Genomic DNA, 25,858 nt, shown 5'->3' on the forward strand with positions numbered 1-25,858 from the left:
TCGTCTCTTCATTTTCACTCTATAAAAAACCCTCCAGTGTTTTGCTAAATGGCACAAAGTTCTCCATTATCCAGCCAGCAATGATCAGCCCTCGCGCACAGTTTTTGTGCCAAGCCACTACTGTCCTCCCCACATCCTCTCAACTTCCTCCACCTCCTTTTACCACCCATAACTTCCTTAGAGCAAGTCAATACAAGGACAACTGTCTGTTGTTACCAACTTGGCTCAAAACAAGAGGAGAGGCTGCGCAGACAAAGCTTAGCTTGCTAAATGAGTTTATTTAACAAAGACATAAAAAAAATGCAAAGTGAGTAACGATACTCACAAGGCCTTGTTGTAAAAAGATGTAGGACACAAAAATATTTCCCATGTTGGCAAGCAGCCTTCTAGAGAGAGAGGCGTTTTGCACGAGCTTGCTTTATAGACTCCTGTCACTCCCACCTCTCAGGTGCAGCTAGCTCTTTAATGACCTAACCCTGGGCTGCAGGAAAGGGAAAAAGAAAAGCAAAACAGTGCTAGCAGGTCATCATGCTCCCACCCTTTTAAAAATATGGCTTAGCTAGTCATCTAAAAGGTTACTTTAAACTTTTGAACTTCCTCTGATATGACCCCTACTTTTAGGTATAAAATGATTGGTGCAGAAAAGAGAAAATGCTTCTAACACTGTGCCAACAATTTATAAGGCTATGTTACCAGCCACTGATAATGAATCTGCCTAAATATTGTCTGCACCTTTTAGCACCGATTATATGACTGAAGACAAACGAGAAAGGTGCAGCTACCGTGGAAAGGTTCTCGTATATCACTTAAACTTACTTTACCTCCACCTAATTGTACAAATCACAAATACATCATTCACTTCTTCTTTTTACACCACTTTGGTAATGAATCGGTACATGTTTCATACAGGAAGATTGGTGATCATCGTCTCCTGCAAACATGCAATGGCTTAAAGTTACAGAGGCTCATATGAACGTCTTGAGATCAGAGTTGCTTTAACATTGTGAAAATGCATCATAGCATCTGGAATTATTCTAAATGAAGATGCAGGGACAGTTGAGATATTAACTGCTTATTCATTTAATCTATGTAAGGTAATTTTTGGTGTATTTTGTTAGTTACTAACTCGGCAACAACTCCAAGATCTTTTTTTTTTTAAAGACTGAAATGACTAAAAACACAAGTGCTACCGGAAAGAACCGTGGAATACTAATTTGACTGGAATCAGGTGACTCTTGATGATAAGTCACATGGTTTGTCAGCTATGATCAACCGTTGTTTCAACACCAACTTTTATGTCCTGTGTCCTGTTTCCTGTCAGAACCTGACGGAGAGTGCAGATGGTCGTCAGGGATACAGAAGGACAGGTCCTACAGTCGTACCCTCAGACAGAGGCCTCTGTAAGTTCGACATCTCAAACCTTTCACTGACACGCCGCTAAATAAACTGTGACAGGGTCTATAATCAGGAGCCATTTGTGAAATGTGAGTGAGACCAGGAGCTACACGGTTTGACCCCCTCGTGTGTGCTTGTCCTGACCTGGGGTCACGCAGACATATCGCATAGCTGGTTTAAACTTTGCTCCAAATGGGAAATGACAGCGCTTAAGGTAGAATCCAGTGATGAAGGTTTTTTTGATGACATCTTGGCCCAGGATTTGTGCATGGATAGTTTCACAGAACTCACAACATCACAATGAGAAATACTTTATAGGCAAAAAATAAGAAGAAGGTTTTAAAAGGTTCCATGTGTTTGTGTATTAATAGTTTCTCTTAGTGATAGAATTATTTGGATGTTTTATTTTGTTAATTTATCCATCCATTTTTCATAACCCATTTTTTTTTATGAGGGCTTGGAGGAGGTAAAATACAGGGAGATTTTCTTTTGTCTTAAAGGGACAGTATTATGTAAAATTAACTTTATAAATCACGTTATAATTTCATATCCTCATCAAAATGAGCAGCAGCAGCAATTAGCAAACAGCTGATGCATCCGTTGAACTTATTACATGAACAATTTCTCAGTCCAGTGCTCCGACGAATGTTTGTAAGCGCTCCATAGAGGAATGTTGATGTGATGACGGGCTGAAGGTGAAGTGTAGCAAAGGCAGAAACTTCTTAAAGAGACAGAGACCCAATTGACATGACGCCGAGGATGATCGCAAAGCCATCATCCTCCAATCATTCCAAGCCAAAGGTCAGCAACTGACTAGTCGGCGTCGCAAGTACACTCCTCTCCTCTAGAGGAACTGACCTCCGACAATAGTGACCCTGTTTATCATCGCAAACACGCTGTGGTCAGAGAGATTTTGAGAAAAATAGTTGATAGTCATGGTCCAAGTTGTCAGTGGGGAATATGCAATCCCGATAACCGTCACCCAGAATGTTTAGAGGCCGAAATACAATTTATTACATTTCCAAAACCAAAATGGAGTCTGGAATAATGCAAGAAATGGATCATGGCCTGGAGCTTACTTCACGTCCAGTTGAATGAAACGGCTAGTTAGTTATGCTAGATTTTATGCTTAGATTCCAACGGTAGCTCAATGGCAGCAAGAAAAACATAGACTCCAGTAACTTTTTATGCTACCGTTTACTTTTAAGCATTTTTTTGAAGGTAGATTTTCACAAGCCGGTATTATTCAAGTCATTACTACCAGTTTTATACGTGCAAAATGCATCTGACACAGCGTTCACACTCGCATCCAACCAGACTTTGTGTCCCTCATCATGTTTCCTCTTGGGCTTTATCGTTGATTCTTCTGTTGTTTCCTGCTAATGACCTGACAGACCTGACGTAGGAGTCCTTACAGAACTTTCATGCCCGCCGTCGTTGCCTCAGTGTTGGTTTCTTAGGCAAAAACGACTCAAAAAATGACTTGGGTGACGCATTGAGTTCTGTTACATCTGTCATAATAACAGTTTGTTTGTCGGGGTTTGCTCTACTTCTGCATGGGGGCAGGGTCAGCGTCATGTCAATTAAAAGGCTTTAAGTGCAAAGTCAATTTTCTTTTAATCCATTTTGATATATAGAGCATTTTTTATAACAAAGACAACATAGTTACTTGATTTTGATACAAAATGTTTTAATGTGCCTGGGAAACACATAATACTGATCCTTTAACCTATTAAGTCTATATGAATAAGGTGGCATTTGTATGTACTTTATACATACTGTATTTAACCTGCAAAGATGACTCCAGACAAAGAAATTCAGTAAAACCATGGTGATGTCAGTTAGTTTCTCAACTTAAACAGTAATGGATTGGTTTCTATACTCTCTTCTGAACTCCTGACTGACCTTTAACTTGATCTCAATGTTTATCGTGCGTCAGATCTGCAGACAGGTGAAGCACTACTGTTGTAACAGCTGTTTTCTTGAACTTCCCGTGAATGTGCTGACCTGTGAGCCAAAGTGGCTGAAAGATCCAAGCAGAGGTGTGGAAATAGCTCAGGGGTCAACAGTGACAGACGCACAGACGGAGGCCGTGAAAAAAGGCTGAAAGACAAAGTGCTGTGACTAAGTCTTCAGTTTGACTCTTTGCGTGCAAACGTGTGTCCTTGAGTTATGACTGCATACGTTTCTGTGTGAGTGTGAGTGAATGTGTGTAGAGTTTTCTGACAGCGGCACCCTGTCATTACCACTCTTCGACGCTGATTACTGGAAGTACATGGCCTGTGGAAGTGCACCTGGGAAACTCACACCTGTCCCAGCCCTCCTCTGGTTAAGAATTGCTGTAAGGACCTGTTTTCCATCCCCTCTCCAAGTCGCACTCAGCACACTACTCATTTCCATGTTTTTATAATGTTTTTTTACACTTGTAAATCAACATGGAAGAATGTTCTGGCCCCGTCGGACGGCTCTTATGTAATGCCAGGACAGCTTGTATTACCTCCCACACAAACTACACCTGCTCCGACATGTTGTGTTGAGTGGATCTGCATGCACAGATGTTTGTCAAAGGTAGCCAGCATTACATCTAACGCATTGTTCAATCTAAGTTGGGTGATAACATGCGTCAGTGCTTGATAACATATTGGCATATAAAGCAACCTTTCTGATGCATTTCATTAAACATAGAAAAGTTTATAATAGATGATGGCATGTTAATATTAGTGGCAATATTAGCTGTTCTATAGCAGCTTCATAGCCAAAAAGGTTTTTTAATGTTCAGCTTGTGAACACACACATTTGCTGGTCTACCAGTGTTATGCCACAGTTAAAGACTTGCTTGAAAATGTTACCAGATGAATGCCTTAACATTTTTCTCAGCACACTTAACCTGCCTGATGGACTGAGCTTTCCATTTTCTTTAATGGAAAGGGTCTATTCCCTTCTTCTGTCAAAATTCGTACTTTCTATAATATTGTCTTCCTCCTAAAAAACTATATTTTTGACTCTTTGCGCTACAGTGGAGGCTTCTTCTTCCACTGTTTGACTAAGACAAGGTTGATCTTCGATGTTGTATAGAGGATGACGGATGTCTTAAGGCCGTAGCCCAACAGGTCAAATTGACCGAGTGAGATGGCATGGCTTTTGCTGAGCTTGACAAATTCAGGAGTGGAGCCTTTAATCTGATGGCGCTTAAAACTGACGTGAAGGAAACAGCAGTCACTGTTGCGACACTATAATTATTACTTCATTGGATAAGAGGTTGGATCAAGTACACGCACAACATACAGGAGTACAAACACAAACCAGTGGGCAAACATTATTGCCGACCAATGTGCCTCCACAGTAAATCTAGTTTTAAGTTACACAAGACTTCATTTCAGATTTGTGTGAAAATCAAATGCAGTCCTGTTCCGATGTCAGCTGTCATCTGAAACAAGTACACATCTGTTGCTTTTGACATATGATTGAAAAAGTTAAAGGTGAATACCATAAGAGGAAAACCTTCAAGTCTACACCTCTGTGTGACTAAACAGTAGATGACGCCTGAGGCACTGTTGAATGTTCAAAAGTGTAACCCCCCCTCTCCCCAGATGAACCCTATTTTTGTTTTTTCTTCTGCACAGCTGGTTAGTCGGGCTTGTGATATTTTAAATGTTTTCTTAATTTTCCCTGTGGATTCATCAAGGCCTCTATATTCCATCTGCCTTCCGGACTCGTGAGCTGAATATTTTATATCTTCAACATACTTCTGCTCAAGTGGGAATTCAAATGATAACCATGAATTCAGTTTTCTCTGTTTTGTTTTCTGGAGTTTTGATTGGTATTGTTTTTGCAGAAAGGCCATGTTGATTTTTATCTTCTTTTCCACAAAGACAGCAGCATGGAGAAGAGGTGAATGGCTGTGTTGTGCATGTTCACAGAGGTGTGTGATGTTGGAGACTCCCGTTTTGGGTTAGTCCTGAACTCCGAAAATGCTCGCTCCACGTATCATCTGTGCGGCACTGCAAAAAGTAGGTCAGCAAAGGAAAGTTTTGACTGCGGTTCTCAGAAAGTAAAACAGGACAAAGTCTCAGCAGCAGCAGCAGAGGATGTAATGTACCAGTGAGAATGATTGGGTTTCCTGCAGTAATAAGTTTTCCAGGACAGCCTTTGCATGAACAAATAAGGAAATATAGCTTCTCGATTCAAATGTACACACTATTAATTTTTATGGGTCTACCCATAAATTTATTCACACAAGCATTTCACTTTATTGCCAATTTAGCTGAGGGGTTAAAACAATATCTTTATTTAAATTAGAGAAATATTATTGATGAAACACTGTGCGTATCTTTGTGGATATGATTTCCATATAAGCTTATTTATATTTGTTTTTGTAACACACTGGAAAATAGGAGTGAGAACACAAACCTTATACTTCTTCCTACTCCCTTTAAATCAAACAAAACAAACTTTTGCATAGATGTATTTCTAGATGTGTTTGTATTTCTTTTAAGCATATATAAGTATGTTATAAGACAATGTTAACTTTTTCTAAGAATATTCAAAATAAAGATACTCTTAGGGTGTTTTCACACATGATAGTCCAGTAGACTCTGTTCTGTGGGGGGACCAAAGTTGCAACATTTGTAACATTTTCTTCCAGTGCGGTTCTCTTTCACACTACTCAGTGTCGAACAAATCAAACCATGTTCACCCCCTTCGCCTGTGGGGGCGCTGCACCAAGAACCACTGAAGGAACCATGAAAACCTCTGAAGAAGACATGAGTGCAACTTCCTTCTTTATGAAATGTAAACAAAAACGAGGTAGCGTCAGATTTTAGCGGCTGCAGGACTTCTCTTTTGTCTTTGGTAAAAGCTCACAAGTCCTTTCGCGCTCTAGCACCAGATTTGTACTTTTTTTTTGTTTGTATTTTCACCAAATGCCCTGCGCCATTAGTTTGCTTCCTGCTTTTGGCGCAATCTCCAGTCAGCTTGACATTCACACATGCATTAGAACTGCACCAGAGTTCACTTCAACCAAAACAAGACCTAGACTTTTAGATGGGGAGGAGTTTGGTTTTGCCTTCACACCGCCCCAAACCAACTTGAGTTTGAGATAAATGAGTTTAATTAAAGTGGACTAAAGAAGGTTGGGGTGAAAGATAAGAAAAGGGCAACTAATGTTTTATTGCTGTTTTTTCCAGAAGGATATGAACAAGAAAAAAAAAGATTGGAGAAAACAACTTGTCACAAGATTTATAAGATGCTAAATCTTGACATCTGATCCTGAAACAGGACATGAAACAAAAAGGTGGCGGTTAGTTTCCTGATAAAGATATACATCACTATTACAAATGAATAATTGTCAAAGTTATCATTTAAGCATTCAAGGCTTGTGGTGGGAAGAAATGTTGTTAATGCAGAAAGTGGAGCTCTTTTATTAAAAAGATTAGAGCGCATTGGTATAAAAATGGCTGTTTACCACCGCCTTAAGCAGCTAAGTTGCCAGTTGCTGTGAAGATTTAATGGCAAATACCGTGCAGGGGATAAGACAATATTCTTGATCAGTTTAGGGGTAGTAAATGTGTACATGTGCAAGGTGAGGTCAGTTCAATATTGTCCATCAGTTTACAGACGCCCACCTCACGTCTGTACAGAAATAGTCGGTAGGCTTAGGGCTTAGACCCTTGTCTTGTCTACGCACTGGGCCTGGAAATGTAATCTTAACAAAGACTGGTATTCTAGAAAATATTACAGCAACAGTAACAGAGACTAGCTTGATATAAAGTGATCTGAGCATGGATATAAAGGGAGAAATAGTTTTATCTTTTATGGTCATGTCATTTTCTAGATTACATAAGTGCGTCTTTCATCATTCTTAATCTTAACGCCAATGAGTGATAAAAGATAGTCTAATTCTTCTCCCCTTCCTGATTTCCACAACCTGCAGTAACACAGAAGCATGAATATGAATTTATATAAAAATATACATATAGTAGCTAGGCTAAGCTGCCAGATTGCTCCCTCCCTGTTTCAGAGACTTTGCTTCTTCTTCTTCAATTGCCGCCACTTCTTTGGCACGCACGCGCTAAGATGACAACCGAGCCGCACTCTCGCACAAAGAAGCCAGTATGTGCACAAGACCACAGCCATTAAGCGATCTAACAGAGTGACAAGAAGGTAGATCCAGTTTCGTTTGCAGTTTCCAGGGGACTACCTTCTGTTTACCCCCATTATGACTCAAATTGTAAGGTATGCGAAAGGCTGCAGCAGCTTACAAGCTCCCTCAAGAGCTTGGCTTCCCACCTACTGCTATCTGGTGAGGGGAGAACCGGTTTACAAGACATGCAGTGTAAAACTCAATACAGAGAGCATGGAAAAACTAAATCACTGCAAGTTTTTGGGCTCAAACAACATCACACATCAGTTGAACATTACTAGCCTGCTTGCTGTGCTTCTTTTACTACTTAATTAATTGTTGTTTTTGAGGCAAATCATGTTTTGGAGATGCTGGTCTTGCAGCTGGAAATTCTAGCAGAGCTGTGGCCAAAAAATGGAAAATTCCCAGGACGCTAAAAAAGAAATACACCCAGGGATTAACTGTAATTTTATTTATTTATTTGGTGGGGACAGTGCGCTAACATTTTTCTAAATATGCCACGATTAGCCAAAATCTTATTTTTTGATATGCTGTCCTTTGACAACAAGTACTTTGTCTTTCTAAATACAAGCGAAAGTTAAACAAACAAGGTTTACGACTTGACTACACCAATTTTGTTAATGAATGCAATCAATTCAAACAGCAATACAAAATAAGGAAACAACAGTACAATTATTATAAAAAGTAGTAGAACTGACAATATCTTCTAGAGCAGAAGACAACTCGTATATGTAGTCTGTAATTTTTAAGGAAAGCCGCTATAATGATATTACTGTTGACAGGGCAGGCGGATTTTTGCTTCTGACTTTTTCAGTCACACCTGCCAACCTTGCAGAGCATATCTGGAAAATTTCAGCGGATGTGGGAGCACAGCAAAAGGAAGATGAAGAACCACCAAGGGGGAACAACGTGAACACGAGTAAACATAAACCGCTCTATTTCCTTGGAACTACTGTGTACACATAACTCTTTCCTTCAGTTTTGATCATGTGCTCTAATACAACGTTTGGGTTTTTTTGGCGATCAGTTCTGTTTTTTTTTTTTGTTAACCTGATGTTTTACACACGTCTGAGGTAATGGATTTGACAAAAATTGGGTGCATTTGCTTGACTTTGTGTAGTATTATTATAACTACACTAAGATGTGTGTTCATTACACAATCTTTGTAGCAATGTACATGCTTTTGGCATATTTCCACTTAGATATTTGATTAGTTTTCTTATCAGATTTGATATACTTAATTTAAACTTACTTCTTCTAACATCTTCTACAATGTTTGTGGTTTTTCAAACATCTGTCTGTTGATTGGTAGTTGGTCAGAGGTAAAGTTGACGGATTTACAAGTCCCTTTGTTTTTAGATTCACTTCTTGAAATGCAACATGGCTCTTCCAAACATAAATGGCTTCATTTTTTCCCCCTGCCTTATTGTGAAATCTTTCGTCTTCTTCCAAAAGGATTGTGGCTCCAAGGTGTTGATTTTGAGCCTGGCACTGGGTACAAGCTGGGACTTTCTTAGTCCATAAAACTCCAAAAAAGGCTCCAGTGTGAACAATGACACTGATTTTTGATCCGTTTCCAGTTTATTGCAGTTTCTGAATTCTGTAAATTCAATATATTTTTTTCTTAGATCATCACTGAGCCCAAGTATAAGTCAGTTCAATGAATGCAGACAAACATTTTTATTTATTTATTTTGCTGATAAGAACCAGGATAGTGTGTCAATAGCAATCATAATGATCACCAAAATGAAGCTAATTGACCGTAGCCATGTTGCGTTCAGGCATCAGACTCTTTGGGTCCACTTATTAAAAGATTTGGATTAATTTATGTATATATGAGTGTGTGTTCAAAGACTAATCAGATTGGCCAATGTAAAAATAATTTTAACCCTGGATAAAATATCATTTAAGCAAAAAACAAAATCTGAAAAGCATGTCCATGATGAGACTATTTACATTTTTAGCCAAAATGATAATTTCAAAATAAGTTACACTGGGTTTTTGTTTATTTTTTTGAGAAAAGTTTCAATGTATCTTTAAGAAATTGACCTTTCAGAGTTCAGGGATTCAACTTGTGTGATTTAACCCTACAAGTCTCCATTTGGCTCTGCTAACTGTGAACTTATTTCAAAGCCTCCCGGCCTCAGAGGAATGCACCATAAGCTCTCACATGTCAAGATGCACAGGGTCAGATGCCTCGGAAGACGGGAATCAAAACAAAAAATTAGGGGATGAAAGGAAAGAAGAACATAACAAGGTGAGGCTGAGACGCATTTTCACTTCAGACATGCATATGTGCTTCCACCCATGAATTCCTGTTAAATGAAGGCCAAGCATGAGAGCTCGGATCACGCTGTCTGTCTGTCTGTCTGTCTGTCTGTCTGTTGTTCTTTGGCGCAGGTTTAAAACTGCACAAGTCGATGGATCTGCTTTTACGAGAACAGGAAATATATCAAGTTACTCTGCCACCCCTGTTTGCTTCTGGGTCTGTTTAGTAAGTCAGGCCCGACCGTAATGGCATTTAGTTGAACTGATCTAATAAAGTCGGAAAAGTGAGAAAAATAGACGAAAAAAAAAATGGATGATGTTGTTGAACTTCAAAAAATGTCATTTCAGAATGAAGGGAAGCACATTTAAAATTACAATTATTTTAAACCAATTTAGACCAATTAATGGTGACCTTTGTGTGAACAGTGTTCAGTTAGAAATGCATCTGGCATGTTTGAAAGAGAAATGTTTGAAGAACGAAGGCCGGGCTGTCTGCGGCAAACCTTACACATGCTCACTAATGTGGCATGGAGGATATAACAAAAGCAAGAAGAAGTATGGAGGTTAAAGGAGAAAAGGGCGTCCCAGTGGATTTTATGTTTTAAAAACACATAGCATCTGGGTCTCATTCAGCTCAAGAACCTGAGTATCATCTCCGCTATGCAACATAGTTGAACCAGTAACGTCTTTATATGAATTGATCCTGCTTAAGACGATCACTGGGAAGGTTTTGAGGATAAGTAAGGTTCAAGTATCCAGATTTTCTCCTCGACTTTTCTGTTAAATGTCTATGAAATGAAATGCATGGAGAAAGACCTCATTTTTTTTTGCAAAAAAAAAAAGCACGTTTACAAGCCAGAGACGATGCTTTAGTGTTTGGAGGCCAACTCTGAGCCAAAAACCAACCGTGGGATTTCTTTCTGGGCACCAGGAAGTGGAGAAGGCGGCCGTGTTTTCCGGATCTGAAACGAGCTCTTCCTCACGGCCGTGAGTTTGTTGTTGCAACGAAAGCGGAGAGGATTGATGCCTATAGGTAGCAAGGGAGAGGCTTGTGCAGCCAGAGTGTCTGGAATGCATTACATATCCCTCTCCCAGTCGAAAAATACCTCACCTCTCAACATCGCGCTCCCCATGTGGTCCAAGTCGCTACACAGGCTTCATGTTACAGAAGGATCAGGGAATCGCACGCTAACGGACAGTGGAGTAAACGCGTTTGGGTTTCGCTCTCACATGAGCTCATGTGAAAGGTTGAACAAATTAACAATTTAAAAGGTCAAATATTTAAACCAAAAGTTTTGGCATCAAATAACTCAGTCCGCTTTGAAAACGAAAGTTGGGTGATGTTAAAATTTGACGCAAAATATGGTTGGGATGGTCGCTTGTCAACTCAGAGGTTTGGGTTTATTAGACAAAATAGCTAAATGGTAACATCATAACAAGGTTTATTTTCTGTCAGTGACACACCAACTTGGTGCTGCTATTAAACAGGCCCGACTCATGATAAGTGATAACTGATTCCAGGCCATTCACGAGCAAAGAGTGGATTGATTACATTGTGTGTGTTCTGTTGAGTGGAGCTTTTTGATATGGGCCAGACACACAGTTTCCCAGGGCTGAGTTAGTAAGGGCCATATAAACACCAGTTACAAGAAAATACAATGTATTTGTTAGGTATACCTTGAACAAATGTTCTGTTACTTTGGTGCATTTGCAGTCAAAGGGAAGTTGGTGCCTGCAGCTTGTTGCTGATGATACAGAGATGATTTTACCTGTTTCATACAGAACTGCAATACGTTACATTAAGTCCCCAAATTTTATGCATTTTGACTGGTAGGGGGCAGCAGAAAGAGAGGTTTGCCCAAGGTATCATTCATAAGACCCTTTGCTGTTTCTGTAAGTTTATTTTCTCAAGTACTTGTTGGACTCCAGAGGGAAACTAAGACTCTTTTCAGCAGTTTGTAGTGTATTGATCAGAAGTTTATTTTTTTGATAGTCATCATACTTCAAAGTGTTACTCCAACTGGACTTGGTCTAAATCAGGGGTGTCCATCTCTAGTCCCCAAGGGATGGTGTCCTGCAGTTTTTAGATGCGTCACAGGTACAAAACACTGGAATTAAATGGCTTAATTACCTCCTTCTTGTGTAGATCAGTTCACCAGAGCCTTGCTAATGACCTAATTATTCTATTCAGGTGTGGTGCAGCAGAGGCACATCTAAAGGTTGCAGGGCAGTGGCTCTCAAGGACCGGAGTTTGACACCTGTGGTCTAAATGATCAAATCTCTTAAGACCGTGGGAGGGTTGATGCTAAATTTACAAATCATGCTAATCACTAATAAGATGCTAAAGGTGTTTTTTTATTTGTGTACTCTATTAATATCCTCAAATCTTCCTTCTTACTTTGACACCTCAGGTTGTTGCTGTAATAAAGTGGTAAAAATACTTGTTTTGTTTCTCCTGTATGAACCACATGTTTGCAGACCGAGTTGCCTCTTTGGAAAATGTTGCAAAATGTTGCATTAGTTATTTGTGGACAGATGATGAGTTGCATTCCAAGCATGGTCTGTTATCTTGTTGTGCCCACCCTCACGTCTAGAAAAAAACAAGCGGCTGGGTGGAAACTGTACAAATATTACTGACAAAACCACCTCAGTGAGGCCAGTCTTCACCTCTTAAGGCCTTTCTGGATTCTCTGTACACAAGCACTTAACCCAAAGCCGTTAAAGTCACACATTTACCATTGCTTGCCTTTCTATATGAATTTCATCGAAGGTCTCTGAGGCTTTCTCTCCTCAAACGCCGATGATTACAACTGAGCACTTGAGCCCAATGGCTATTATTCTACTATTTGCACATGCTGCCTAACACCTGGCGTGTGTCCAGTGTTGCTGTACCGTAAGGATCGGACTTTGCTGGATCACATGCGTTCAAATCCCGTCTGGGTAACATATAGGCTTGTTCTAATCCAAACACCCTCTTAGCAGCTTAGTCGATGCCCAGTCTATCCGAAAATGTGAGGCCCAACATGATCTAAAGACAACCATCTTTTTTTTATTTGATAGTGCGTGATTAAGCCCAAACACTCACACCCTCACCTCCCTTACAAACACAGACACGCTATGACTAAAGTTTTTGTGCAATTATATATTTGCCTCATCGGAGGAGTTCTCAAATGAATTCATCAGTTGTTGGTAATCATGAGATCTACGTTTTCCCTCCAAAGCCCCGACAATCTGGCTTGCGTTAGCCTGTCCCGGGGTAATATTTAGAGGGACATACCTTAGAAGTAATATGTCTGCTTCATCCACATGTTGGCTGGAAGTCTGTCAAACAAAAGACAAAGGCCCTTTTCTGTTGTCTCTTGAAAGGCATGCAGCCCCCTTTTCTGGATTGACCATGGGCCATGTTAGGGAGACTATTTGAAGAGCAACCAGATGTCCGCAGGCTGAAGTCGGAGCAGGCTGCCATCAAGTTGGGCATTGCATGTGGAGAGTTATTACGCAGCTTTGGAAATTACCCTGTTATTAAAGCTGCTGGCTTATTTTGGGCTTCACCAGAGCTCTTTGTCTTTGAAACAACAGGAGAGAGTGGAGGGCGGCGGGTGTTAGGGAAGGCCGGGTTATCAAATGAAGGGCAAGGGGTCCTCAGAGTTCACTGTATCAATAGGTAAACGTGTGAAGATGCTTGGTGATCACAAAGACATACTGAATATGAACATCTAATAGAAGTTTGGCTTCATTTCAGGAGCAAAACTGTGTGCTCATTCTCTGTCTTTTGACCCTAAATGTTGCAGACCTGTTGCCGATCTGCACCATTTTCCCCTCAGTGACTTGTAGCAGGACCTCTATTCAGCAAACCTATAGATTCATTTTTAATTTTTTTATCTCAACTGTGCAGCAGAGAGCTGTGGGACGGAATCCAGCTTATTTATTATTCAAGACACTTTTTCTCTAGAGTCTGCACACGTGAAAGTTCAAGGCCTGCTGATAGCTTTGCCTCATCTGAATAGCCAGTTGAGAAGGTTTGGAGTTTAGTCTGATGTAAAGTGAAACTCCTCAATCAAGATGACCTTGCCACTCAAAAAGAGGCTCTGGTGAAATCAGGTTTTGGTACCATGAACATATGTTTGTATTTTAAGTTTCAGGTGACAGGCACCAATCATGTTTCGAGGTCATTTTAAATTCAAATATCCAGTGTGTCTTCAGTTTGTTGTGGCAAAAAGGAGCCAAGATGAAAAATAACATATGATGAACACGAATTGTAGGTCGTGGAGACGGCGACGAGGAGCTTCGCGTTCAGACGTTCAGACAGAGCCTCCTCACTGTCACAAGAATCATCAAAGCGTTAAAAGGAATAAAACTGGAATAAACAAAAAATATAAGCAGGAAACACTAAGCAGTAAGGAATAAAAACTGGAACATGTAACACCCTATTGAACAAACACCCTATTTTGTACAGTGTAAAAGCGATTAGCAATTATATCATTCTGTTTGTATTTATTTTGTATAATATAAAGAACAAATGATGCATGTATTGGTATGTTTTTTTCTTTGAATTTATTACTTATGCTGTGGTATGTTGGGGGGAGTGCAGGTAGCACAGCCTGACAGGGAGGAACGATCCACAGCTTCACCCCAGCAATATCTAATAATTCTGTGATACTTTTATGGTTCGTTTCAACAATTTTTAAAGGTAGTTGTAAAAAGTTGACCATTCACTCACACTAGCCCCCCTGAATGTTATTATTTCCTTCTTACAACTATCCTATTTTTTTGCTCACACATGTATAAAACAACAAATGACTACAGCAATGGATATTTATTAATGGCAAATATTCAATGGAGGATCTCGAAACATGCAAATCTCTACACCTTTAGCTTTGTGGAAATACAAAAACAATCTATATAAATCACTCGTCTGCCTGAGCAGTAAAACTGACAACATATGAGTCATTATTGTACATAAGAGCTGAGACCACAGTTGGACTCACACACCTTAAACATTTCATCATGACAGCAAGAACATTTTGTTCCCTCTGTTTGAAAGATATGTGAACTTCTATCAGCGTTGGGTCCGTAGAACCTGTGTTTAGGTAGTGTGTTAACCAACACCCTGGAAACGTTTCTAAACCCAAACACATGAGGAGATATAATACCAATGTGACATCCAGGGTCACCACCATGAACATACACAATAACAAAACGACAGCAGGTTGGCAGTGATTCAGAGCAAGAATAAGACGTATTTGGCAAACATGCGAAACTGACTTTCAGTCAGAGGAACACTGAAACCTTCTGCTCACATGTGATTAGAACAGCTGAGCTGTTTTTGGGACCAAAGTTGCTGCACAAGTGTTGACTAAAGAAGAAAACGCAGTTCCTTTCAAAATTATTCACATCGTTTAAAGAGGGGGTGGTATTATGTAAAATTGACTTTTTTAAGCTGTACATCATGTGATAATGTTTCCTCTTTTTGTTTCTTTCATGCATGTTTGAGAAATCCTTTACTCCCCCCCTGGTAGCCATTCTGTTTCAGAAACGCTTGGTGTCACTAGGTGGTGCCTTTTCTATGAAGCTCCTCCACCAAGCTTCCACCTCATCGCACAGCTCCACCAATCAGCCCCTACAGACTAGCCAGCAGCAATTAGCAAACACATGGTGGAACTGCAAGTCTGCTGAGCTCATCATACAAACTGCTTCTCAGTGAAATTCTGGTTAAAAACTTTGTTAAAAATTTGGTAGAAGTAGTGGAATGATGACATGAGCTCCTGCTTTTTCCGGAGCTTCTAAACAGACAGGGGACCAATTTTAAGGTGTTAAATTCCAAAGTTACATTTTATATAGACAGTATTTATTTATTTATTTTTAAGTGGCCTTTATTTGATAGTGAATTGACAGGAAAGTGGGTAATGAGAGAAGGGGGAAGACATGTGTCAAAGATCACCAGGCTGGGAATCAAACCTGCGACAGCCACGTCGAGGACTAAGGCCTCCTTATGTGGGTTGTGCTTAACCACCACAGCACTAGTATAGACAATATGTTTTTTGCTATAAAGTAACATAGTCAAGCATAAAATGTCTGGGAAATATATTATGCTGTCCCTTGAAAGAATTAATATAAAGTGTTACAATGTTCTAAAAGTAGCAATAATTTTGAGAGGCTCTGCATGTCAAAATCTGTCTCTCAGGGTTAATCTTTCACTAGTTTTTACTAAAAGCAGTGCCATCCCATCTTAACCACCTTGAACCTGTCTGCCACATTGTGATTTACAGTTGCCCAGCTTTCCTTCTCGCACGCGCAAACAGACAATGCAAATGCATGCCTGGGCTTGTACTTATGGTTTTCCACAGCAAAGCATCCTCTGCTGGCAGTTCTGACTCGGATAAAAATCAGACACGGTTCAACCCAAAACTCCAAGACGCATCCCCGGCTCTGGGGCTTCATCTGCACCTCCGTCCCGTTGACCAGGTGCTGCCTTCAAGCTATACAGTTTGCAATTTCACCTCCAGCCACCCCACGCCTGAACTCACCCAGGGACATCTCTTTTGTTTCGGGTGGCACAGAGGAATCATGTTGCCGCTTTGAAATATGCATGCAGCGCCATTCTTGATCAAAAGACACATTTTTTCCAACTCAGGAAATGTTAAAGAGGGCATAAACAAATGGAGGTGCTGTTAAAGTGAGTAAGGAACTCGGAGTCAGATATCCAAACAAGAGAGAGAGAGAGAACGGATAGATTCTTAAGATGGAAACAAAGGCTCTCATACACTCCTAGTAATGCTTTATTTGCAAGAAAATGATGGATGATGAGCATTAAATTTCTCACCACTTTGCTGAACCTTACCTCTCCTACATCCTTTTCTCTCCCTCAGTGGGAATGCTTGAAGGTCCTCTTACATTTTAGTTGTCCCACGGGAAATGTAAAGGAGGAAAAAAAAAAAGGCCCTACATGTGGTGTACATAATGACTCCATTCGGAAGTTTACTGTCCTAATGATATAACGTCACACATGCCAAGTAAAACAAAAGCCTCTGGTTTGAAAGACAAACAAAAGTCGCACACATGCTGTTTTGTTCTTATTGTTCTGTGAAAGGAGAATAAACGGTGTAAAACTCAGGATAGCCGCCGAATGTAGCATGTTAAAGGCCGCGCTGCTTCGTAAAATGTTTCACGTGATTTTAACTTTTCCACATTTTTTTTACATTACGACCACAAACGTCGATGTGTTTTTGGGGGGAATTTGGTGTGACAGACTGACAAAAAGCTAAAATAATACTTGGGTTTTCAAAATTGTTTTACAATAACAGATATAACAAGTGTGACATGCATATTTATTTATTCAGCGATCATTTACTCTCAGCCTCTTTGTAAAGTTCATTGTAAGCTGTCACTTGCACATTGACCTACATCCTATTATCTCAGTAAAACAGAAGCAAAAATTATTTGTTAACAATGCATCATATTTATCCTACTGTACAATAATACGGTGTGTATTTTGTACACTGTGTGTGTATTTATTCTACTGCTTATGTCTCAGCACGATCTAGAGAAACTCATCCATGCGTTTATCTTTAGCCGCATTGATTACTACAACAGCGTCTTCACAGGTCTGACTAATAAATCAATCAAACAGCTGCAGCTGATCCAAAACGCTGCCGCTCGCATTCTGACAAAAACTAGGAAGATAGAGCACATAACAGCAGTTTTAAAGTCCCTACACTGGCTCCTTGTAGCTCAGAGAATAGATTTTAAAATACTATTGTTAGTTCATAAATCACTGAACAGTTTAGCACCACAATACCTTAAAGATCTGTTATTGCTGTACCAACCGTCTAGACCCCTCAGATCTTCTGGTTCTGCTCTGCATCCCCAGAACCAGAACCAAACGAGGAGAAGCAGCATTCAGCTTCTACGCACCACAAATTTGGAACAAACTTCCAGAAAACTGTAAAACACCTGAAACACTGGGTGCTTTTAAATCTCAACCTGTTTAACCCACCTGTTTAGAGTTGCTTATTTTTAATGTTTTTATCCTTACTTTTTATTTCTCTTTCTCACTGTCAACCATATAAAACTCAATTAAAATACACTAAAGTTGATGCTTTTAATATCAGAGAATGATATAAAAAGTCCAAGCATTGCGGATACGTCTGCAACTTCTGCACGTGGACGGCTGCGTGTCAAACCACCCGGAATTCACTGAAAATAATGTTGTGAATAATCTAAAGAGAACACAGATGAACGCTCGCGAACGTGAAACGGCAGAAATACGAGCACTAACGATAATACATGCTGATGAGGTGAAATGTAACCCAGGCAGGAAGCTGATAGCACTTGAGAGTGTAATCTAAAGGTTCTTTGACGAATGGCTTTAAGGTAACGGCATTAACAGAGCTTTCAGCCCAGACTCATTAGTCACCTTGTAAATCCATGTAAGCAGAAGATGTGTTTGTCTTGCAGCTTTATGTGACTGTTTGTTAATACTTGTCTGCATTCCTGTGCATGCAGACAGTGTCCTCACAGAACCTCAGTTGTTTTGGGAGGTGCTCGCAGTGCTCTTTGTGTGCCGTTGACTCTGAAAAGCGCCACTTCAGTGGAATAAGCCTAGCCTGTCATTAGCGAGCATGGCATGGGCATGCTTTTTAACCATTAGTGAGGAGTGCAGTTCCAGCGTTGGGCTCTTCCAAGAACAGCACTGCTGTGCCACGAAGGCAGAAGGGAGGAGAGAAGATTTCTGCAGGAGCTTTTTGTATTTGAGAGAGAGCTCTGCTGTGCGAGTTTGTGTGGGAACTGATTTTACACTCATTGTTTTTTTGATTTTGGGGAATTTTTATGGTTGCCTCACAAAAAACAGTCAAACTGCATTTTTTTGTTTCCCCCCATAACTATTTCTCACTCTCCCAATACTCCAGCTTTTCAAAACCACACAGTTCACATTGATTGACAGCCTGCAGGACCCCAGTCTCCTCCCGCAGTTTTTCAGCATGTTTCACAGAGCTGTGGGCGATGTGGGGAACTCAGACGGACGTACTAGTGACGCAGGCTGGCCTGGAGAGCCGCGGAGTTGATGTCTCTGAATTACAGAGTACATTTGAAGGCATGCTGCTGCAGCTAAACCACCTCATTAGATTGCGGCGACTGCATTTAGCCGGCATTTCCCCCATCACACATCCAGAGAGGCCGCATCAGACATGGTGATTAACGGCAGAGTAAACACGTCCATCTCCAAGGTCTCAGGTCTCCGCTGTGCAGCACGGAGGCCATCCCAGCTTCCTGTAACTACCAACCAAGAAGCTCTAGAGGCCCCCCGTGAGTGACAAACCCGTAACTGCTTTGACACATACGGCTCACCGCAAAAACGCTCTAGACATTACGTGGAAATGCATGACAAATTATGCATTTTATATTTAGACCGGACCATGCCGGGTCTTGCTGGACCTATATAGTTTTTCAAGTGCATACGGCGGTTTTTCTAATATTTTATTTGGGGGGAAAAGACAAAGCTTAACGATTGATTCGTCACTAGATTTTTGTAGTCATCATTCTCAGTTGTAATACTTCTGCCATTCTTAATGTCTTCTTAATCGTGACGTTCAGTCCTAAATTTGCAAACAATCCAACTGTGTAAGTCAAACATCCAGCCGTTGTCTATACCTGCTTGTGCTTTCAGAGTCAGAGGTGAACCGATGCATATCTCCAGTGGCCAGAGGCAGATTGGAGAGGTCAGCAAGCCATCACAGGTCAGCATATATGCTCACAAGACAGACAACCATACACACACACACACACACGCACGCATTCACGCACACACACATGCGCACGCACACACACACACACACGCACACGCACACACACACACACACACACACACACACACACACACACACACACTCCAAAGGGCAATTTAATCAATTAACCTGACAATCAAGTTTTTGGAGTGTGAGAATAAGCCAAAGTACAATGGGAGAGCACCAGTCATTTTATGGGTACAACTTGCAAACTGTATGCAAAAAGACACTAGACTGGGATTCAAACCCATGACCTTCTTACTGCAAGGCAACAGTGCTACCAGCTGTGCCACCAGACAGACCTCCCTGTGTAAGAGTTGTAATGGTTAAATGGACTGAATTTGTATTCTACTTTGCTAGTCATACTGACCACTTGAGAAGCTCTACACTAGAGCCACATGCACCCAAACATATTGGAGCTCAGTGACCAGTAGGCAGCTTAAGGTTAGATGAGTAGGAATCGATACCACGGCTTTCGGATTACAAGAGAACTACTCTTTGCACTGAGCAGTAGTCGCCCCTGCTCATGCAGACTCTGTAGCTATGTATTGGAGTTCTTGACACAGTTATGTGGTTTCAATAGTTAGTGGGTTTTTAATAGGAAATTGTCTTCTATCCATCCATTGTTTATTCCTGCTTATCACTGCAGGATAATGGGAGAACTGGTGCCTAACTCCAGCAGCCACTGGATGCACCCAGGACAGGTCGCTGGTTTATCCCGGAGCAAGCTAACTTTATGCCCATTCCTTTCGAGAAAGCAGTAATAACCAGATATGGCAGGTACAATGCAATAATGGTTTTTGTTGTTTTTCTGGACAGTGCCAAGTTCTTGTGTTTCTGTAAAAAAGTTGAAACTGGGTCAAAGTGATAAAAAACAACCTTTCATCATTTTCTGCTATGATTATAAACCAGAGGAAGAAATCAAGAATTCTTAAGACAGAATAGATGAAATGATCAAGATTACATAGGAGGTCTGTGTCTGCTCTGTTTGTATCGAGATAGTCTCTTTTACTGTGAAAGTTTCCAGGCCGGTACTTTGGCTAAACCCTTCGACAGTTCTTTTTCAGACCTGAAGTTGGCATTCCAAGACTAGTGGATATTTTGTGTGTGTATATTTCAAAGGGATAAATTGATTGATTTAGGATATTATCTTAACACATGCACATAAAGCTACAAGTAAATCTAGACAGTAAACGGCAGTTTAGATGTTTCAGGAAGACTGAGTACATTTTAATTCAGGATGAACAGTATAACTTTCATCCTGGCTATTAAATAGTAGGCCAGAGCTTTTCTTCTGCAGATCTGCTGAGGGGGTCATGGGAGTTTGGGTTTTGTGGACGTGGGGTAGTCGGGTTGCTTTTGAGGGCTATTTGGTCCCTGAGTTACCAAAAGCAAGAGCTGTGTCTGCATTCTCAGCAAAAAGTGAAGCTTGTTTCCAGTGTGGGCTATATTCTGCCAGGTATGCTCCTAATCCTGGACCCAGGCTACAGTGTTCATGGACAGTATCTCAGAGTGCAGTAGAGCGGAGTGCTATTTGGTCTGTGGTGGGTAAAAACGAACTGGGCCAAAACCCAATGTTGTCAATTTGCAGGTCTATCTCTGTTTCAACCATCCCGTCTCCGTCGCTAGAGGACCCAAATTTGGGTCCTCGGCGCTTGCCGCAACAAGATCAATTAAAAACACATGCTATACATTTATCAATATAGGCATATTGCATATCCACGTAAAGGGAAAAAGTTCTTCTAAATGATAGGATCGATATTTTCTTCCTCAACAACACCCAGAATGAACACTAAGCAGATTGATAAAAAGAAACGCAATTAGACGCTAACGAGGCTAACGAGGCACACGCAATAGTAAAAGAGCAAGGAGGCCCGATGTACAAAAAATATTAATCAGAGTAAAGCCGAAGCTCTGCGGTTTATAACAATACTAGAGTCACCACGCTAGGTGCAAAACTCAATGAACCAGCAGCTAAAGAAGAAAAACAGAAATAGCTAATTTCACGAAGCTAAAATCAAAAATCCAGTCCTACCTTTGCCGTTTCGTGGTCATAATCCATATTAGAGTAAATATTTCCACCTGGTCCGATAATCCCTTTTCCCTGAGTACATCTCACATGGTTTTTGGTTCGGCACAGAGGCATTTCCGTGTTTTATGTGGATTCACATTATGCCGGGTCAAAATTGGTCAATTTACGTCACATGCCTTTTTTTCGCTGTAATTGGTGAATGACTTTAGTTTCCGTATTAATGTCAACGCCCTCAGATTCTATTGGCTCTGACGGTTCGAACGACATGTCAATCGTCAAAATTGACCAATGGGTTGCCGAGAAACTGCCCCGTGTAGTTTTGAAAAATTGAATGGGGAATTGGGAGGTTTTACGCACAGAGCGCAGTTATTGTAATGTAATTATGAGATATATTAGTTTTTCCTTTGATCATATCATTTTGACAACTTAGTTTTCATTGCTATTTGCATTTTCATTGTTGTATAATTCTATTTGAAGTGTTATTGTGAGTTAATCTGTTCCATTTTCAGTCTATTACAAATTGTCTATTTTTTTCTCTTTTTATGAATGAATGCAATGTGGACTTTTCAAAAGAACCCCCAAAAACAATTATTAGATGTAATTACTTATTTATGATAAATAATAATTTATTATATGAAAAGAATAAATGATTAAAACAGACCCCACAGAAATAAAAACTAAGAAAGTTCAAATGGCACAAATTGTGCCAAAATGGCTCATTTGGAAGGTCAGCCTAGATTTTTATCTAGTAGCACCTCTCTAAAACTCATATGATTGACTTTTTTTTCATGAAACTTGGCACAGTAAAAGGTCAGATTGTGTACTGTTGTTACTACTTTTTTTGGCTTTCACTGCATGTTTTGAAAGGAGCATTCATAGATTGAAGTGGTTTTTTTTTAGGCGGAAATTGATTTTTTTCTTAATTTCTGCTGTTTATCATATTAATACACTTTCCTCAGTAACAGGCAGGGTGGTTTTTAGAGCTGTAACATGTTCTCTAGGGTCTTGCCTTTGTTTTGATACCAAAACAATTAAAATAAACTCTGTAGTTCTTGAGATACATTCAATTCATTTTGGGCATGTTATTTTCAGCCATATTGCTCAAAAGGAGGCCTGGAGTCGGAGAGGTTTTAAATACAATGTATTCGAAGTGATTGAAAGAACAAAATCCTGAACACAAACCGAAGTGAGGTTCCTCTGTTGAGTGAGTGGACTTAGCCGTGTAGATAAGAAGAGGAACCCTATCACGGAGGAAAGCTGCTTCTTGATTTTGAACTCGGACCAGATACCATCGCAACCTGATCTAGGATAAGTGAATGGACAAAGGATCTGACAGCACAAATTATACTGCGACTGTTCTGGGAATCTTTTGGATTGCAAATCAGAGTTGATAATTTTGTAAAGCAGTGACATGAATAGCTTTCAACAATTCTGTGTGAAGCATTTCATTCACAACAGATGTAGGATATTTTGCGAGAGTTTTTTTTTTTTTCGTCATTTGCTTAAATGTTTGGAAAACTCATGGGGTTTGAGTTCGGTAACTAAGAATCTTCATGATTTCTGTCCAGAAGAAACAACATGCAAAAATACAACACAAGACTACATCTTGACCTAGTTTTTTGCCCTCTAACCTGAATGTATGAGACCAGCAATGACGAATAAAAAAAAATAATAATAAAAAAAGGTTTTGCACGACGTTGCTTCATGAGTCGCTGTCATTCATTCAAACTACTTATATTATTTCTGAGTTGCAGCCTCTGTGTAATTATCCTGGAACTCAGGCAAACACAGCTATGTAAACCTTTCAGATAATTCTTTCAAAAATAATGACTCAGTTTATAATGCAGTGTAAAACACCATGAACCCATACTCTCGATGAACCCGTTTCATGCATTAAAAAAATGGAGCTGAAGGTTGTTCAAGTCTCCTGTTCAGAATCCACTTGGACAAAAAGGCAGAATACAACAGCAGAAAAGTATGTAAGCGGTGGATTAATCTTTGGAATATCTACAGGAAAGCCGCGCTCAGTTTTTACACACTTCATTTATTTACTACCGCTTTTCTCATGGGCTGTAAATGAAGTTTACCTTACTCTTGCCACATTTTTGTTTTACTGATTTATTTGTGGAGTTATGAAGATGCTGCCAAAGCTACACTTTTGCTATATGGATGAGAGAACAAAAACGGAGGGGGAAAAAAGTGTTTATTTGCCTGTAAACGTTACACACTTCAAGTTATTTCTAATTTTATAGCACTCCAAAAGTGCAGAATGCATTTTTGTGCGTGTGTGTGTGTGTGTGTGTGTGCGTGTGTGTGTGTGTGTAGTTTGTGTTTCTATTCTGCACATTTTAATGTGCTTGAACCTACCCAGCACAAATGTGGTATGCATGTGGGTGGCTTAACAGAAAACATGTAGTTATGGTATCGGTGTCACGCTCAGGTCATGATGGATGCTGCGAAGAAAAGGAGACAGAGGTGTTGGGAAAGAGGTCTTTGCTGCAGGCTACGTGACCCACCTCTGGAGCTGCAACTCAGCTTTTGCACCGACAGCTGCAGACACCCTGTCTGGATGAGCAGCTGGCCAAGATGTCTGAGAGAAAAAAAAGGAGGGGCAGGAAAAAAAACCAAGACTGAGAAAAGGAGAAAGGTGGATGATAAATAGGCACGAAAAGGAGAAGAAGGAATGCAAAACAGGAAAAAGGGGGGGAGAAGGGAGAGGTAGGCCGAGGTGACAAAAAAAAAGTACTGGACTAGATATAATACATCCAGAAGCTCCGGAGAGGGGCCTCTCTGTGGGAAAAGACTGGTGGAGGCTCATAAATCTGACCGGGCTTTGCTTGTCCTGGTTGCCTGGTTCCACACTGGGTTTATTCAGGTGGCCCTTTCCATCAGGCTGCTGCTGCATCCTCAGAGTGCTGCAAAAAAAAAATAAAAAATTTAAAAAAGCACCGCTTATAGAGAAATTTGTTGGAGGAAAGGAAGAGAAAGCCCTTTATGGTTTTATGGTTTCCTTGTCTCTGCAGGCACTCTTACAGTCTGAGTGAAACGGGCTAAGTGGCATGACCGGTCTGGACAAGAGTTACGAGGTTCAACTTTACTCTGCAGACTTTTTAAATCTTTGACGTTCCGGGGAAAAGTTTATCATTGGTTCTCTGAAATCTCAGCTGCATTGCTTCTGAATCGTCAACGTCTTCTATATGTTACTAAAAAAAAATCTTTGCATTTGAGTCATGGCCTTCAGCTGAAGCAGTAATGGTGAACTGTACCAATCAAAGAAGTGCATCAATTTTATTAGGGATGGACCGATTGCAGTTTTCTGGCCAAACGGCGATTACCGATCTTTAAAAAGCCTGATTTTCACAGATATTGATTTAAAAAAATGTTTTATCTGAAATGTTGGTAAATATAGCAAGAAAGTGGCTGAGTTGGTAACAGTGGGGTGACGATTGTGCTGAAATGACCTGGATGGCCGATCTGTCACTCAAACAGACTCACAGCAGAGAAAAAGAGGACAGTGGTTGATCTTTAGTCCATTGCAGAGGTAGACAAGATTGGTGGACAGGATCAGCTTCACAAGTAAGAATTGGCCGATCATCGAACTCCCAAAATTAAAGAAATCGGGGCCAATTTATTTGTTCATCCCTAACTTTTATAGACTAGATTTACCAATCAAGTCAACTATCTGAGTGAATTGAAAAAGTACTTTTTCTAACATTACAATTCTAAACATTTGTTTAATTCATTGCAATATGATAGATCAAAACACATTTAGTAACTGAAAATTTTGCCCATTTAAAAAAAGCTCCAGCTCATTCAGATTGATTGACATGTGTTTGTAAAAATTTCTTTGAACATTTTGCTCATTCATATGTGTCTTGATTGTATATGACTCTATATACCATAGTATGAACTGAATGTGGTTTTCTGGTAGGAGAAGAGGAATGGCCAGCATTTTCCAGGGGAAGCCACAGCCCCTCCGGTTCTTCCTCTTGGGTGCACCAATGATTTGGAATAGACAGGTGGTTAAAAAAACGTGTCTAAATGTCAGTGATGTGATTTAAATTTGAAAAGAAAAAGACAAAAAGTTCATTTGTTTTTATTCCCATATCTGTGGCTCCACAAACAACCAATAAGAACCGGTCCAAAATGCTTTGACAGAACACGATCGGCCAAACCTTAAGAAAATCTCGGACGGACCTTCAGATGGCCCGGAGTGCTTTTGATTAAGACGACTTT

At 40.2% G+C, this 25,858-nt stretch overlaps 1 long non-coding RNA gene across 1 annotated transcript in view; it reads left to right on the plus strand.

Moving 5' to 3' along the window:
• Window positions 1–19,677, plus strand: part of LOC103478766 (uncharacterized) — a 40,100-nt gene extending 20,423 nt beyond the window's left edge. The window contains exons 3-4 of the long non-coding RNA XR_014087833.1: window positions 1,322–1,400; window positions 19,473–19,677. This is a non-coding gene — a long non-coding RNA (uncharacterized LOC103478766). The remainder of the gene's footprint in view (window positions 1–1,321; window positions 1,401–19,472) is intronic.
• Window positions 19,678–25,858: the final 6,181 nt, after the last annotated feature.

This window comes from Poecilia reticulata, chromosome 6 (genome assembly GCF_904066995.2).
Source record: "Poecilia reticulata chromosome 6, P_reticulata-male-v2, whole genome shotgun sequence".
Lineage (NCBI taxonomy): Eukaryota > Metazoa > Chordata > Actinopteri > Cyprinodontiformes > Poeciliidae > Poecilia > Poecilia reticulata.